Below are 11,685 nucleotides of genomic sequence, written 5' to 3' on the forward strand. Positions count from 1 at the left end.
CAAACTCACAAACCATGAGATCATGATCTGAGCCGAAGTCAAGAGCTGGTCACTTAACTGATGGAGCTACCCAAAAGCCCCTCTAACTCTTTGTTTTTAAAATCAAAGGCCTCTAATTAATTTCTAGTGAGGCAACTCTCCTTCCTGTTCTTCTTTAAAATTTTGTTGGCTAATTGCTTTCTTAGCACAGTGGACAGCGCATCAGTCTCAAAAAATTCTCTTGGCTATTATTGTTTTTTGGTCCTTCTATATAAATTTTAGATTTAGCTTGTCAAGTCTCATTGAAAAATCCTCTGGGGCTTCATTTGGAATGAAATTAAATGTATAGATTATTTTAAAAATGTTTTTTTAATGTTTATTTATTTTTGAAGGAGAGAGATACAGAGCACGAGCAGGAGGGGCAGAGAGAGAAAGGGAGACACAGAATCCAAAGCAGGCTCCAATCTCCAAGCTGTCAGCACAGAGTCCAGCTCGGGGCTCAAACTCACAAACCACGAGATCATGACCTGAGCTGAAGTCGGATGCTTAACTGACTGAGCCACCCAGGTACCCCAAGTGTATATTTTTAAAATTAAAAATTAAAATTAAAAAATGCATAGATTATTTTTTGAAATAATTGACATCTGTAGATATGGAGTCTTTCTATGAAGAAACATAGCATTTTTTTTTCCAATTTTTAGGTCTTTGCTAATGCCTTTCAAATACACAGTTAAAATTGTGTCCATTCCTTGAATGCTTGGTAAGACCTGCCATAAAACAATCTGGGCCTTGAGTTTCTCTTTTGTCAGATTTCTTTTTTTTTTGATAAGATGTTTCTTTTCTTTTTAAGTTTATATACTTATTTTTGAGGGAGAGAGGGAGAGAAAGAGAGAGAGGGTGCGCGCGAGTGAGCAACAGAGAGGGAGGGAGACAGAATCCCAAGCAGGTTTTGCACTGTCAGCACAAAGCCCGACATAGGGCTCAAACTCACGAACCGTGAGATCATGACCTGAACCGAAGTCAAGAGCCAGATGCTTAATGGACTGAGCCACCCAGGCATCCCTCTTTTGTTAGATTTTTAATTTTTAGTTTATTGTTTAAAAAAGACATTGATGACTAGGGAAACACACAGTATTGGATAAGAGCTAGAGACTCGAGTAAAAACTCATGTTTAGCTTGATATAGATATTGATAGAAAGATATAGAAGTAATTATAGATATGGGTATATACATGCCTTGATATATATCATATACAGAGGTTTATATATACTTGTACATATAATGTATTAAATATATAACATATTACACACACATAAATTTGAGTAACAAAATAATACCGTATTTATAATCCAAAGCATAAAATAAGTACTCATAAAGTCATACTGATACAAATAAATGATTGAATAAATATATCAATGGGAGAGAAGAGACAAATCTATTTCCTATGCAGAAGAATTCCAAATGATTTATATAGATAATCCTTGCCAAAGGAGATGGAACATAATTCCCCATCCCTTAAGCATGGGCTACACTTAGTGATCAAAGAGTACAGTATGAAAAGGGGGAATAAAATAAGTCACAATAGAGAAAATTGACAAATGTTACCTCAGCCAGATGATCAAGGCCAAGAGCAACAATGGAAAGACATGTTGATACTATGTACCCTTGATTTGATGTGAGGAAAATGGCATTTACCTCTGTGGTCTTCCTCCCCAAAAGCCATATCCTTAATCATGAGAAAAACATCAGACAGGCTTTAATCAAGGGACATTCTACAAAATACATGACCAGTATTCCTTAAAACTGTCAGGGTCATCAAAACCAAGGAAAAGTCAGAGAAACTATCATAGACTAGAGGAGGCTAAGGAGACATAATTTACGAAATGTAATGTCACATCCTGGATGGAATCGTGGAACAGAAAAAAGACATTCAGTAAAAATCAAGGAAATCTGAATAAAGTATGGATTTTGTTAATAATAATGGAGGAATATTGGTTAATTAATTGTAACAAATGTCACACAAGATGTTGATAACAGGGAAACTGGGCACAAGGTATATGAGCACTCTGTACTATCTTCCCAACTTTTCTGTTCTAAAAAATGAAGTTCATTTTTTTAAAGCAAGTAAGTTTATTCTATGTTTCCTTTTGGAAGTGTGTTTCATATTTTTTAAATCATAGATTTTTAAAAAACATATTTTTGTAATTGATTTCTAATTATTTTTGCATCTTGGTGAAAGGATGTTATCTGTATGCTATCTCTAAGATTTTTGAGACTTACCATAAAGCTTTGTTCATGATCAATGTTTAAATATTCCATTGTGGGGTGCCTGAGTGACTCAGTCTGTTAAGCGTCCAGCTTCAGCTTGGGTCATAATCTTGTAGTCTGTGAGTTCGAAACCTGTATCGGGCTCTGTGCCGACAGCTTGGAGCCTGGAGCCTGCTATGGATTCTGTGTTTCCCTCTTTCTCTGCTCCTCCCCTGCTTGTGCTTTGTCTCTCTCTTTCAAAAATAAAAAATTCTTGGGGCGCCTGGGTGGCTCAGTTGGTTAAGCATCCAACTTCAGCTCAGGTCACTATCTCGCAGTCCGTGAGTTCAAGCCCCGCGTCGGGCTCTGGGCTGATGGCTCAGAGCCTGGAGCCTGCTTCTGGTTCTGTGTCTCCCTCTCTCTCTGCCCCTCCCCCGTTCATGCTCTGTCTCTCTCTGTCTCAAAAATAAACGTTTAAAAAAATGGAAAAAAAATTAAATAAATAAATAATTCCTAAAAAAATTTTTTTCCATTGTGCTTGAGAAGGTGTATTCTCTAAATTTTGTGGCTGTAGGTGGTATATCCATGTCCAGTAGATAAACTTGTTAATTGTTTTATTCAAATCTTCTATATTCTTTTTTTAATTAAAAATTTTTTAATGTTTATTTATTATTTTGAGAGAGAGACAGTGTGTGAGCAAGGGTGGGGCAGGCAGACACAGAATCTGAAGCAGACTCCAGGCTCTGAGCTGTCAGCACAGAGCCCAACGTGGGGCTCAAACCCCAGGACCAAGGACTGTGAGATCATGACCTGAGCTGAAGTCAGACACCCGACTGACTGAGCCACCAGGCACCCCAAATCTTCTATATTCTTAATAATACTTTGTATGTTCTTATATTTCACTTGTCATCACTTTGTTTTGTTTTACCTCCTTTTTTTAAATTCCACATATTAGTCATCATCATAATAATTATTTGTAGAGTCAATATTTTGATTTACTATGTACTTCCTAACTTATTTTCCCATATGTACTTTTTGTGTGTCATCCTTTGTTCTAGTTCCTTCTTCCTGGAGTAATTCTTTAGACATGCTTGGTGAGGGTTGTTTTTGGTAGATTTTTGTTGTTGATCTGGTAAGTTCTTCTTCACATAATACTCCATCCTGAGAAATAGTTTGCTGTGTTAAAGTCCTAATTTGGTAGTTTTTCCCTTTTAGCCTTTTGAAGATATTTTACATTCTTCTGGCTTCTGTTACTGCTGTTGAGAAGCCCACTTCAGCCTAATTGTCCATATTTTTTTGTAGGTAACTTATCTCTTCTTCCTGAAAGCTTTTAACACTTTTTTCTTGTATCTTTGATATTCTGTAGTTACCACTACAATGTGTCCAGGATGAATATTTTTATTTGTCCTCCAGATTTGTAGTGATTCCTGGATAATAGCTTATTATAATAATAATAATAATAATAGCTAACATCTATTGATTGTTAGCTGTGTACCAGGCACTATTCAAAGTACTTTAAAATGTGAACTCATTTCATATTCACAATAGTACTATTATCACCCCCATTTTATAGGTGATTTAAGTATCTTGTCCAAGTTACATAATGGTTAATGTTGAAGGTAGGATTGGAAACTGGGGTTCTCCCAAGGTTTCCCATGGGCTTCATGGGATCATGAATTGCTTTTTTGCTTGTCAGTTGGAGTTCGTTTTTTTTTTTTTATGTTTATTTATTTATTTTGAGAGAGAGAGAGGGGGAGAGAGAGAGAGAGAGAGCGAGCAGGGGGAGGGGCAGAGAGAGAGACAATGCCAAGTAGGCTTTGCACTGTCAGCACAGAGCCCAACGCAGTTCTCTTTCTAATGAACCATGAAATCATGACCTGAGCCAAAGTCAAGAGTCAGAAGCTTAACGAACTGAGCCACTCAGGTGCCCCTGGAGTTTGGTTTCTGGTATTTGCAACTGAAAAAATCCTAATCCATTGGGCAACTGGGTGGACATCACTGCTTACTGAAATAGGGAACACAGGAGGGAAGTTTCTCCTTTGGAAAAAGTAGGCATGTCCCCCTGGATGTCAGAAAGTTTTAGAGACATCTCTGGAACTCATTATTGATGTATCCCCAAATATTTCCTGCCCCTGGGGGCTGGCAATATATTGTGATGTGTATTGTAAGTGGTTTATTATTAATGACAAATCATTAATGACAAAACATTCAAATATTTTCTTTATTTTTATTTTGAATAAAATTATTCATGTACTTAATATTTAAAATATCAAATAGTTTTACAAAGCTTTTGATGACAAAAATTAATTTCCTGTCCTACCCTAACCCACCTAGCAGCAGCTGCTTAGAATTCTTTTAGCTTTTTTTTTTTTTTTTTTTTTTTTTTTTTTTTGGTATTTACTGCCTTATTTCTAAACAACAATCCTCATGCTGTTACTTCTTGATTTTTATTGTCTTTTTACTATGGAAGATAAGAGTTTAGTTCTGTTATCCTACCCTCCCTCAATATTGTTATAATTTTTGGTTAATATATATTGTTTATATTAATTTGACTATGTAGTATATGATTATATTTCTTTTAGTCTTAACTTTTAGTTTTCCTTGGAGTTAATACTTGCCTTTCTTTTTCATTTGCTTAGTTTTCTATGTTACTATCCAGAATTTGTCCTCAAACTCTCCACCAGAAGTATAAATCTCTCAATATGTCAGGTGATTCATCAATTTCATTATTTTATCCTCTTTAACCTCCTCCTCCTTTTGATACTTCTTTGATGTCCCAATTTACTGGTTGCCTTAGAGGTAATATCCTGGAATTTCCCTTCAGCATGCTTCTGGATATTCCCTTTGACTTGCTTTTATGTTGGATCCACTTCCTTCCTCTTTCGTGGTTTATTCTCTAATTTTGGTGGGACACCAGCTATAGACCAGCAGCTTTGGCATCACCCCAAGAACTTGTTAGAAATGATAAATCTCAGACCCCACCCCTGATCTACGGAATCAGAATCTACATTATAACAAGTTCCCCAGCTGATCCATGTGTACTTTAAGGCTTAGAAAGCACTCTGATAGCTCATAAGAAAGGTAAAAATAATTTGAGAACTTGTATTTTTGTATATACCTATATTCCACTTTCACTTTTAACTGATAGTTTGGGAATAAAATTCTAAATTGGAAGTCACTTTCTGTCTGAATTTTCAAGGTATTTCCCATTGTCTTCTAACCTCCAGTGTTGCTGTTAAGTTTAATTACATTATAATTTCCAGGTTTTTGTGTGTGACCTTTTTGTGTGTTTTTATATTGAATATTTTAATAGTATTTTTATTGTATTTTTTATATGAAATTTATTGTCAAATTAGTTTCCATACAACACCCAGTGCTCATCCCAAAAGATGCCCTCTTCAAGACCTTTTTGTGTTTTCTATTTACTTTTATATCCAGGTTTCTGAAATTTTATGATAATGTGCTTTGGTGAGGGTCTTTGTTGTTGTTGTTGATTATTATTCCATGTATTCAATGAATCCTTTTAATCTGGAGCCTCACTGGTTCTCAATATTTGTTGCTCAGTCAGTCATGATCTCATAATTTGTGGGTTCGAGCCCCTCACTGGGTTCCAAGCTGCATGGAGCCTACTTGGGATTCTTTCTCTCCTTCTCTCTGCCCCTCCTTGACTCATGCATGTGTTTTCTCTCTCTCTCTCTCTCTCTCTCTCAAAACAAATAAACATTAAAGAAAAAAAATTCTTAAAAAGAACATTTTCACCACATCTGAAGATTCCCTTGTGCCTCCTCTCAGAAAATAATCCCAAGCAAAAGTAACCACACTTTAACTTCCATCACCAGAGATTAATTTTGCCTGTTCCAGATCCTGGTAATCATAGATCCTGGTAGTATATAGTCGTCTGTGTCTGTCTTCTTTTACTCACTATTATGTCTATACTGGTACTTTGTTTTCTGTTGCTGGTCTTGTCTTCTGATTCACTATCCTTTTGTCTCCTTCTCTTGGCTCTCCAGCCCCTCCCATCCCTTCTTACAACCCAGAACCTTCTCTGCTCAGCCTCCTGAAGGCTATGGGGTGATGGACCCATGCTGGCATGGCTCCTGTTGATGGGTGTGCACAGTTTCCTCCCTAATTATCCACAGTCGGCTCTTTGAACTTGGGCCAGTTGTACAGCTGCCACCCCATGCAAACATGGGCTCGTTGTTCTGGAAGCTAAATTATGTGTGTAAAAAGAGTATGTATGTGTACATGCATGAGAGATCCTAGTCCAGATTCCTGGCTCTGTCATGGATGCATCCTTTGACGTGAGCAAGTCTGTTTCTCTGTCTCTGTTTCTCATTCCCCCAAGCCACTTTGATACAGCAAGTACTGAGAGCTTTTCCAGGGTCAGCAGATTTTAGGCTGGTGAAAAGGAGACTCATTCTGACTTAGCAGTATCATCCCTCCACACTGGTGTGCCCCTCACTGCTGAGCTGCCTGTAGTCAGCCTGCTGCATGACTGGCTTCCCTGCCCCCACTGCTCCTTGCCCTCCATTTACATAAATACTAACATTAAATATATGTGGTCAGCATATGAACTAAATAAAAATATTTAAAATAAGAAATACTATATAAAAGGTAAATATTTAATAATAGAAAGTTGACAGAGACCTAATATTATTTGATATTTTTTAGAAGTATGTTCTTAAGAAACTCAGAATGTCAAAGTTATTATCTTGGAGTCAAGAGCCAATAATCCCGGTGCTGGAGAAGCTCTTTTGGAATCTATATAAGTCAATGTTAATTGTTCAATTAAAAAAAAAAAAAACCTTTCAAACTTTAAACTTCCAAACTTCTAGGTTTCCTCTGAGTCCCTCAAATAAGGCCAGCTCTTATTTGATAACTTTGAGGCCATCTTACTGAAACTTGTTAATTATCATTTTATATAGATCATAATATTTTAATATCTAGCTATGTTTTTTATCCCAAAGATTAATCCCAGATTTGGCCATTGGCCAAAGAGGGGGAAGATGAGCAGGAGGAAGGGTCAAAACATTAAAAGCACGTTTACATATATATTTAAAATCCTGTTACATGAGAAAAGATATCAACTGTAGCTGTGGCTGAGGAGCGTGATGAGGGCCCAGGCTTGACCCCCAGCGCTCAGTTCCATCCCAAGTTACTCACTGCAGCTCCCTTGGAGCCTGAGGGAGGGAAGTGTTCTTGGCACGAGACAGAAGTCTCAGGGGCTGCCCTACTCAGTGGCAGGAAGGGGTCAAGTTGGCTGGGGCTCCAGGCCTTGCAGATGGCGTGGTATACCATATACCACTCCTGAACCCAGGCAAGTTAATCATTGTCTCAGGGACCTCCACCTTGGTGTCGTTGGTTTGCTGGGTGTTTGCAGGAAAACTATCACATTTCAGATGAGTCAGTGCTGGGTGGAGAGAGAAGAGTAAATTTCATAGGAACTCCTGGTAGCAGAGCAGGACAACTGCAACTCTGGATATGGGGTCTGGGTAGGGTTCTCACACGAAATCCAGTGGTGGTCAGGGGGTATTCTCTAAACCAATGAAGTTTAGAGAAAGGTTTTTCTTCTACTGAGATAAACTAACCCAGAGAAATAAAAATCATTAGAGGGTTTATTCATGCTTACAACAGTTTAGTTTTGACTTGTGTTTTGGAATGTATACAAGACTTATCTTTTTAAAAAATTTTTGCCATTTGCAACAACGTGGATGGAGCTGGAGGGTATTATGCTAAGTGAAACGAGTCAGTCAGAGAGACAGATATCATAGGATTTCACTCATATGTGGAATTTGAGAAACAACAGATGAACATAAGGGAAGGGAAGCAAACATAAGATAAAAACAGAAAGGGAGGCAAACCTTAAGAGACTCTTAAATACAGAGAACAAACTGAGGGTTGCTGGAGGGGAAGTAGGTGGGGGGATGGGCCAAATGGGTGATGGGCATTAAGAAGGGCACTTGTTGGAATGAGCACTGGGTGTCATATGTAAGAGATGAACCACTGGGTTCTACTCCTGAAGCCATGACAACACTGTATGTTAACTAACTTGAATTTCAATTTTAAAAAAGAAAATAAATAAAATTATGAGCTAAAATGTAAAAGTTACAAATATGATAAACTGAAAATGCTCACACATATCTCCAGTGTGTGGAAGGTTTATGAAAAGAGGAATCCAGGAAGAGAAGACCAATATGGAGGAAGCCAGGTGGGGGAGGCAGAGGAGTCCTGAAGGGAGGTTGGTCCAGGTACATTAGTAGTTCTTGAGAAATGTTCTTATTGGTTAACTTTACCCTGAAGCTCATGTACCTGCTACCACTGCCTCCAGACAAAGTTATTAGCTGAATAATGTTTGTTTATAGCTCTTCCATGGCTCTTTATTTTGAAATTCCAGAGGCTCTATTCTAGGTCAGATACCTGCCCTACCACTCCAGAACCTGCAGTGTAATGTCCCAGGTTCTGAGACACCGATGTGTTCCATTGGCTGAGAGACATGGAGTGGAGGACAGATTTATGCCTGACAGAAGCTTCCTCAGGTGGGGATCAGTGGGACATCATAGGCGCTCAATAAATATTTGTTGGATGAATGAATGGATGGGCTGGGTAGTATCCTGTCCTTTGCTTAGAGAGAGGCTTATCCAATCCAATAGCCTTAGAATGGAGAGAACGACCAGTGCTTCTTCCCTGTTTGGTTTTGAGCAGTCCTGGACAGGAAATCGTCCTTTCTCTTTTGTCAACAGAGTGAATAACCACTTCCTCGTGAGGCAAGAGAGCAGACCTGACTGTGCCTTGCTCTTGACATGGTGGTTAGTGCTGAATGCTGAAGCATGTGTCATCCCTGCCTTACACGATATATCTTGCCACCTGTCCCACCACCTGCTTCAGGACTTTTGCCTGGAATTGAGACACAGCTGAGCATTAGCTCTGTCTCCACCTCCACCCCTGTCAGGTGCATCCTCTCCTCTATGACACTGTCACTGAGTGCTTTTCTAGGGGAAGGGAAAGGGAGGGGAGTGACTGAACCCTTCTTCCCTGGAGTTAAAGTAGGTAATGGAGGAGCTGAGACCCAAATGAAAAACCCAGAACTAGATCTACTCTCTCAGGCAAGGCTTAATCCAGGGACTCTCTTATGCTCCTCCTTGCCTGCACTTCTGCTGGAGAGAGACCATATCATAAATGGTGGTTAAGAATACTGCCTCTGGACGAGATCCCCAGGGTGATCTGGAGGTAGTCCCTCAACCAATTCCTGCCTTAGTTCCCTCATTTGTAAAGTGAGGATAATAATAACACCTGCCTTATAGGGTTTGGGGGGGAATGAATAAATATGTTACATATATATATTTATATATATGTATATATATATAGCATATATATATAGTATATATGTATATATATGATATATAGTATATATTACGTATATAATATATAATAATATATAATATTATATAATATAATAATATATGTATGTATATATACATATAATATATATATATTATATATATATATTTATAAAGTGCTTTGAACAATGTGATATGTGACCTAGATCCATGTTCCAAGGAGCCTGAAGTTTGATACAAAATTAGGTGCAAAAGTATTTATTTAGAATGATAAAAGAGATCACACAAAAATAAAAATTTTAAAAGGTTGATAAATGCCAAAACAGCACAAAATCTTAAAAATAACATACTATTTATTCTAAAAACTGCCATTAACCTCTATACCTTTCCCTTTGCTGTTTGGTTGCACACTCTTTGATTCTTCTTTATTCAACACCAATTTTGTAATATCATTTTCTTCGTAGCAAATAGAAAGCAATCTTCCCTCTAGCCTGGTTGAGGATTTTTAAAAATTGTTAGTCATAGGGTAGTGGGATGGGTTAAAATAAGTGATGGGGATTAAGGAGTAGTACACTTGTTGTGATGAGCACCAGGTGTTTTGTCGAAGTGTGGAATGGCTATATTGTACACCTGAAAATAATATCACACTATATATCAACTAACAGGAATTTAAATAAAAACTTAAAAAAATTGTTGATCTGGGGTGTCTGGGTGGCTCAGCTGGTTAAGCGTTGGACTCTTGATTTCCGGTCAAGTCATGATCTCATGGTTCATGGGATCAAGCCCTGTGTCTGGCTGGCTCTGTGCTGACAGTGTGGAGTCTGCTTGGGGTTCTCTCTCTCTCTCTCTCTCTCTCTCTCTCTCTCTTTCTCTCTCTGCCCCTCTTCTGCTTGCTCTCTCTCTCTCTCTCAAAATAAGTAAACTTAAAAATTGTTGGTCATATAGTTAATTATCAGTAGTTTCTTTCTGCTTCACTTCTCTTCATTGGTAGTCTTATAAAACTTAGGATTGTTTGCAAATTTGGGAAAACCTCTGATTTAGTCACTATGGCTCTGTAACAACCCCCTAAACCTAATGGTATAAAACAGCAACCGCTTTATTAGGGTCATAGATTCTGTGTGTTAGAGATTCAGAAAGTGGGGCTCCTGCATGGCTCAGCCAGTTAAATGTCCAATTCTTGATCTCTGCTCAAGTCATGATCCCATGGTTCATGAGATTGAGCCCATGTCAGGGTCTGTGCTATCAGTGTGGACCTGCTTGAGATTCTCTCTCTCTCTCTCTCTCTCTCTCTCTCCAAACAAACAAACAAACAAACAAACATTTAAAAAGAAAAATTCAGAAGGGGCACAGGCTGGTGGTGACTCTACAGTTGGGTTGGAACCATTTGAAGGCTCATTCATCCCCAGACCTGGACCTGGGCTGGGGGATTTGGAGACAGGACTGTTGAGTCCAGTCCCTACTCATGGCCTCTCCACAGGGGTTGGCTTCCTCCCTGCAGGGCAACTTCAGGAGGACTTGGGCATCTCATATGGCTCTCAGCGGAAGAAGCTGCCTCACATTTTATGACCTAACCTCAGAGTTGAGCAGTATCAAGTTCCTTATCTCCTATTATTTAGAGAGTCTGCAGTCCAAGATTCAAGAGGAGGGGAATTTGCCCCCATCTCTTGCTGAGGGAGTATCAAGGTTCTATCTAGAAGAGCATGGAGGATGGGAGATATTGTTGCAACCATCTTCAGAAAAAAAAAATCAAATCTGCTGCATCTTTCAAGCGTCTCTTATACCTGAGCTATTGTAGATGTGCTCATTAGAATAGGAATATGGTAACTTCCATTTCTTGAGATTTCTATCAGATAAAGGAAAAAAGACATTCCAGACACTAAAAACATCTCTGTTAGGAGAGGCTCTGTTTTCATCAGGTGTCAATGGAAACTAAATCTTTCACTTAGGATTTTATATGTCTTGACTGGACGAATTTTCCACAGACCAGTGTCTGGCTTTGTGTATTTCACATCTTGTTTCTCTTCCTCTACCCTATTCTTCTTATACCTCAGAACAACCTCCAGTCTTGTACCTCTGTGTCACAATGCCAGATGAGTCCGCACAGTGGGAGGTGGGAGTATTT

This window comes from Acinonyx jubatus, chromosome B3 (genome assembly GCF_027475565.1).
Source record: "Acinonyx jubatus isolate Ajub_Pintada_27869175 chromosome B3, VMU_Ajub_asm_v1.0, whole genome shotgun sequence".
Taxonomy (NCBI): Eukaryota; Metazoa; Chordata; class Mammalia; order Carnivora; family Felidae; genus Acinonyx; species Acinonyx jubatus.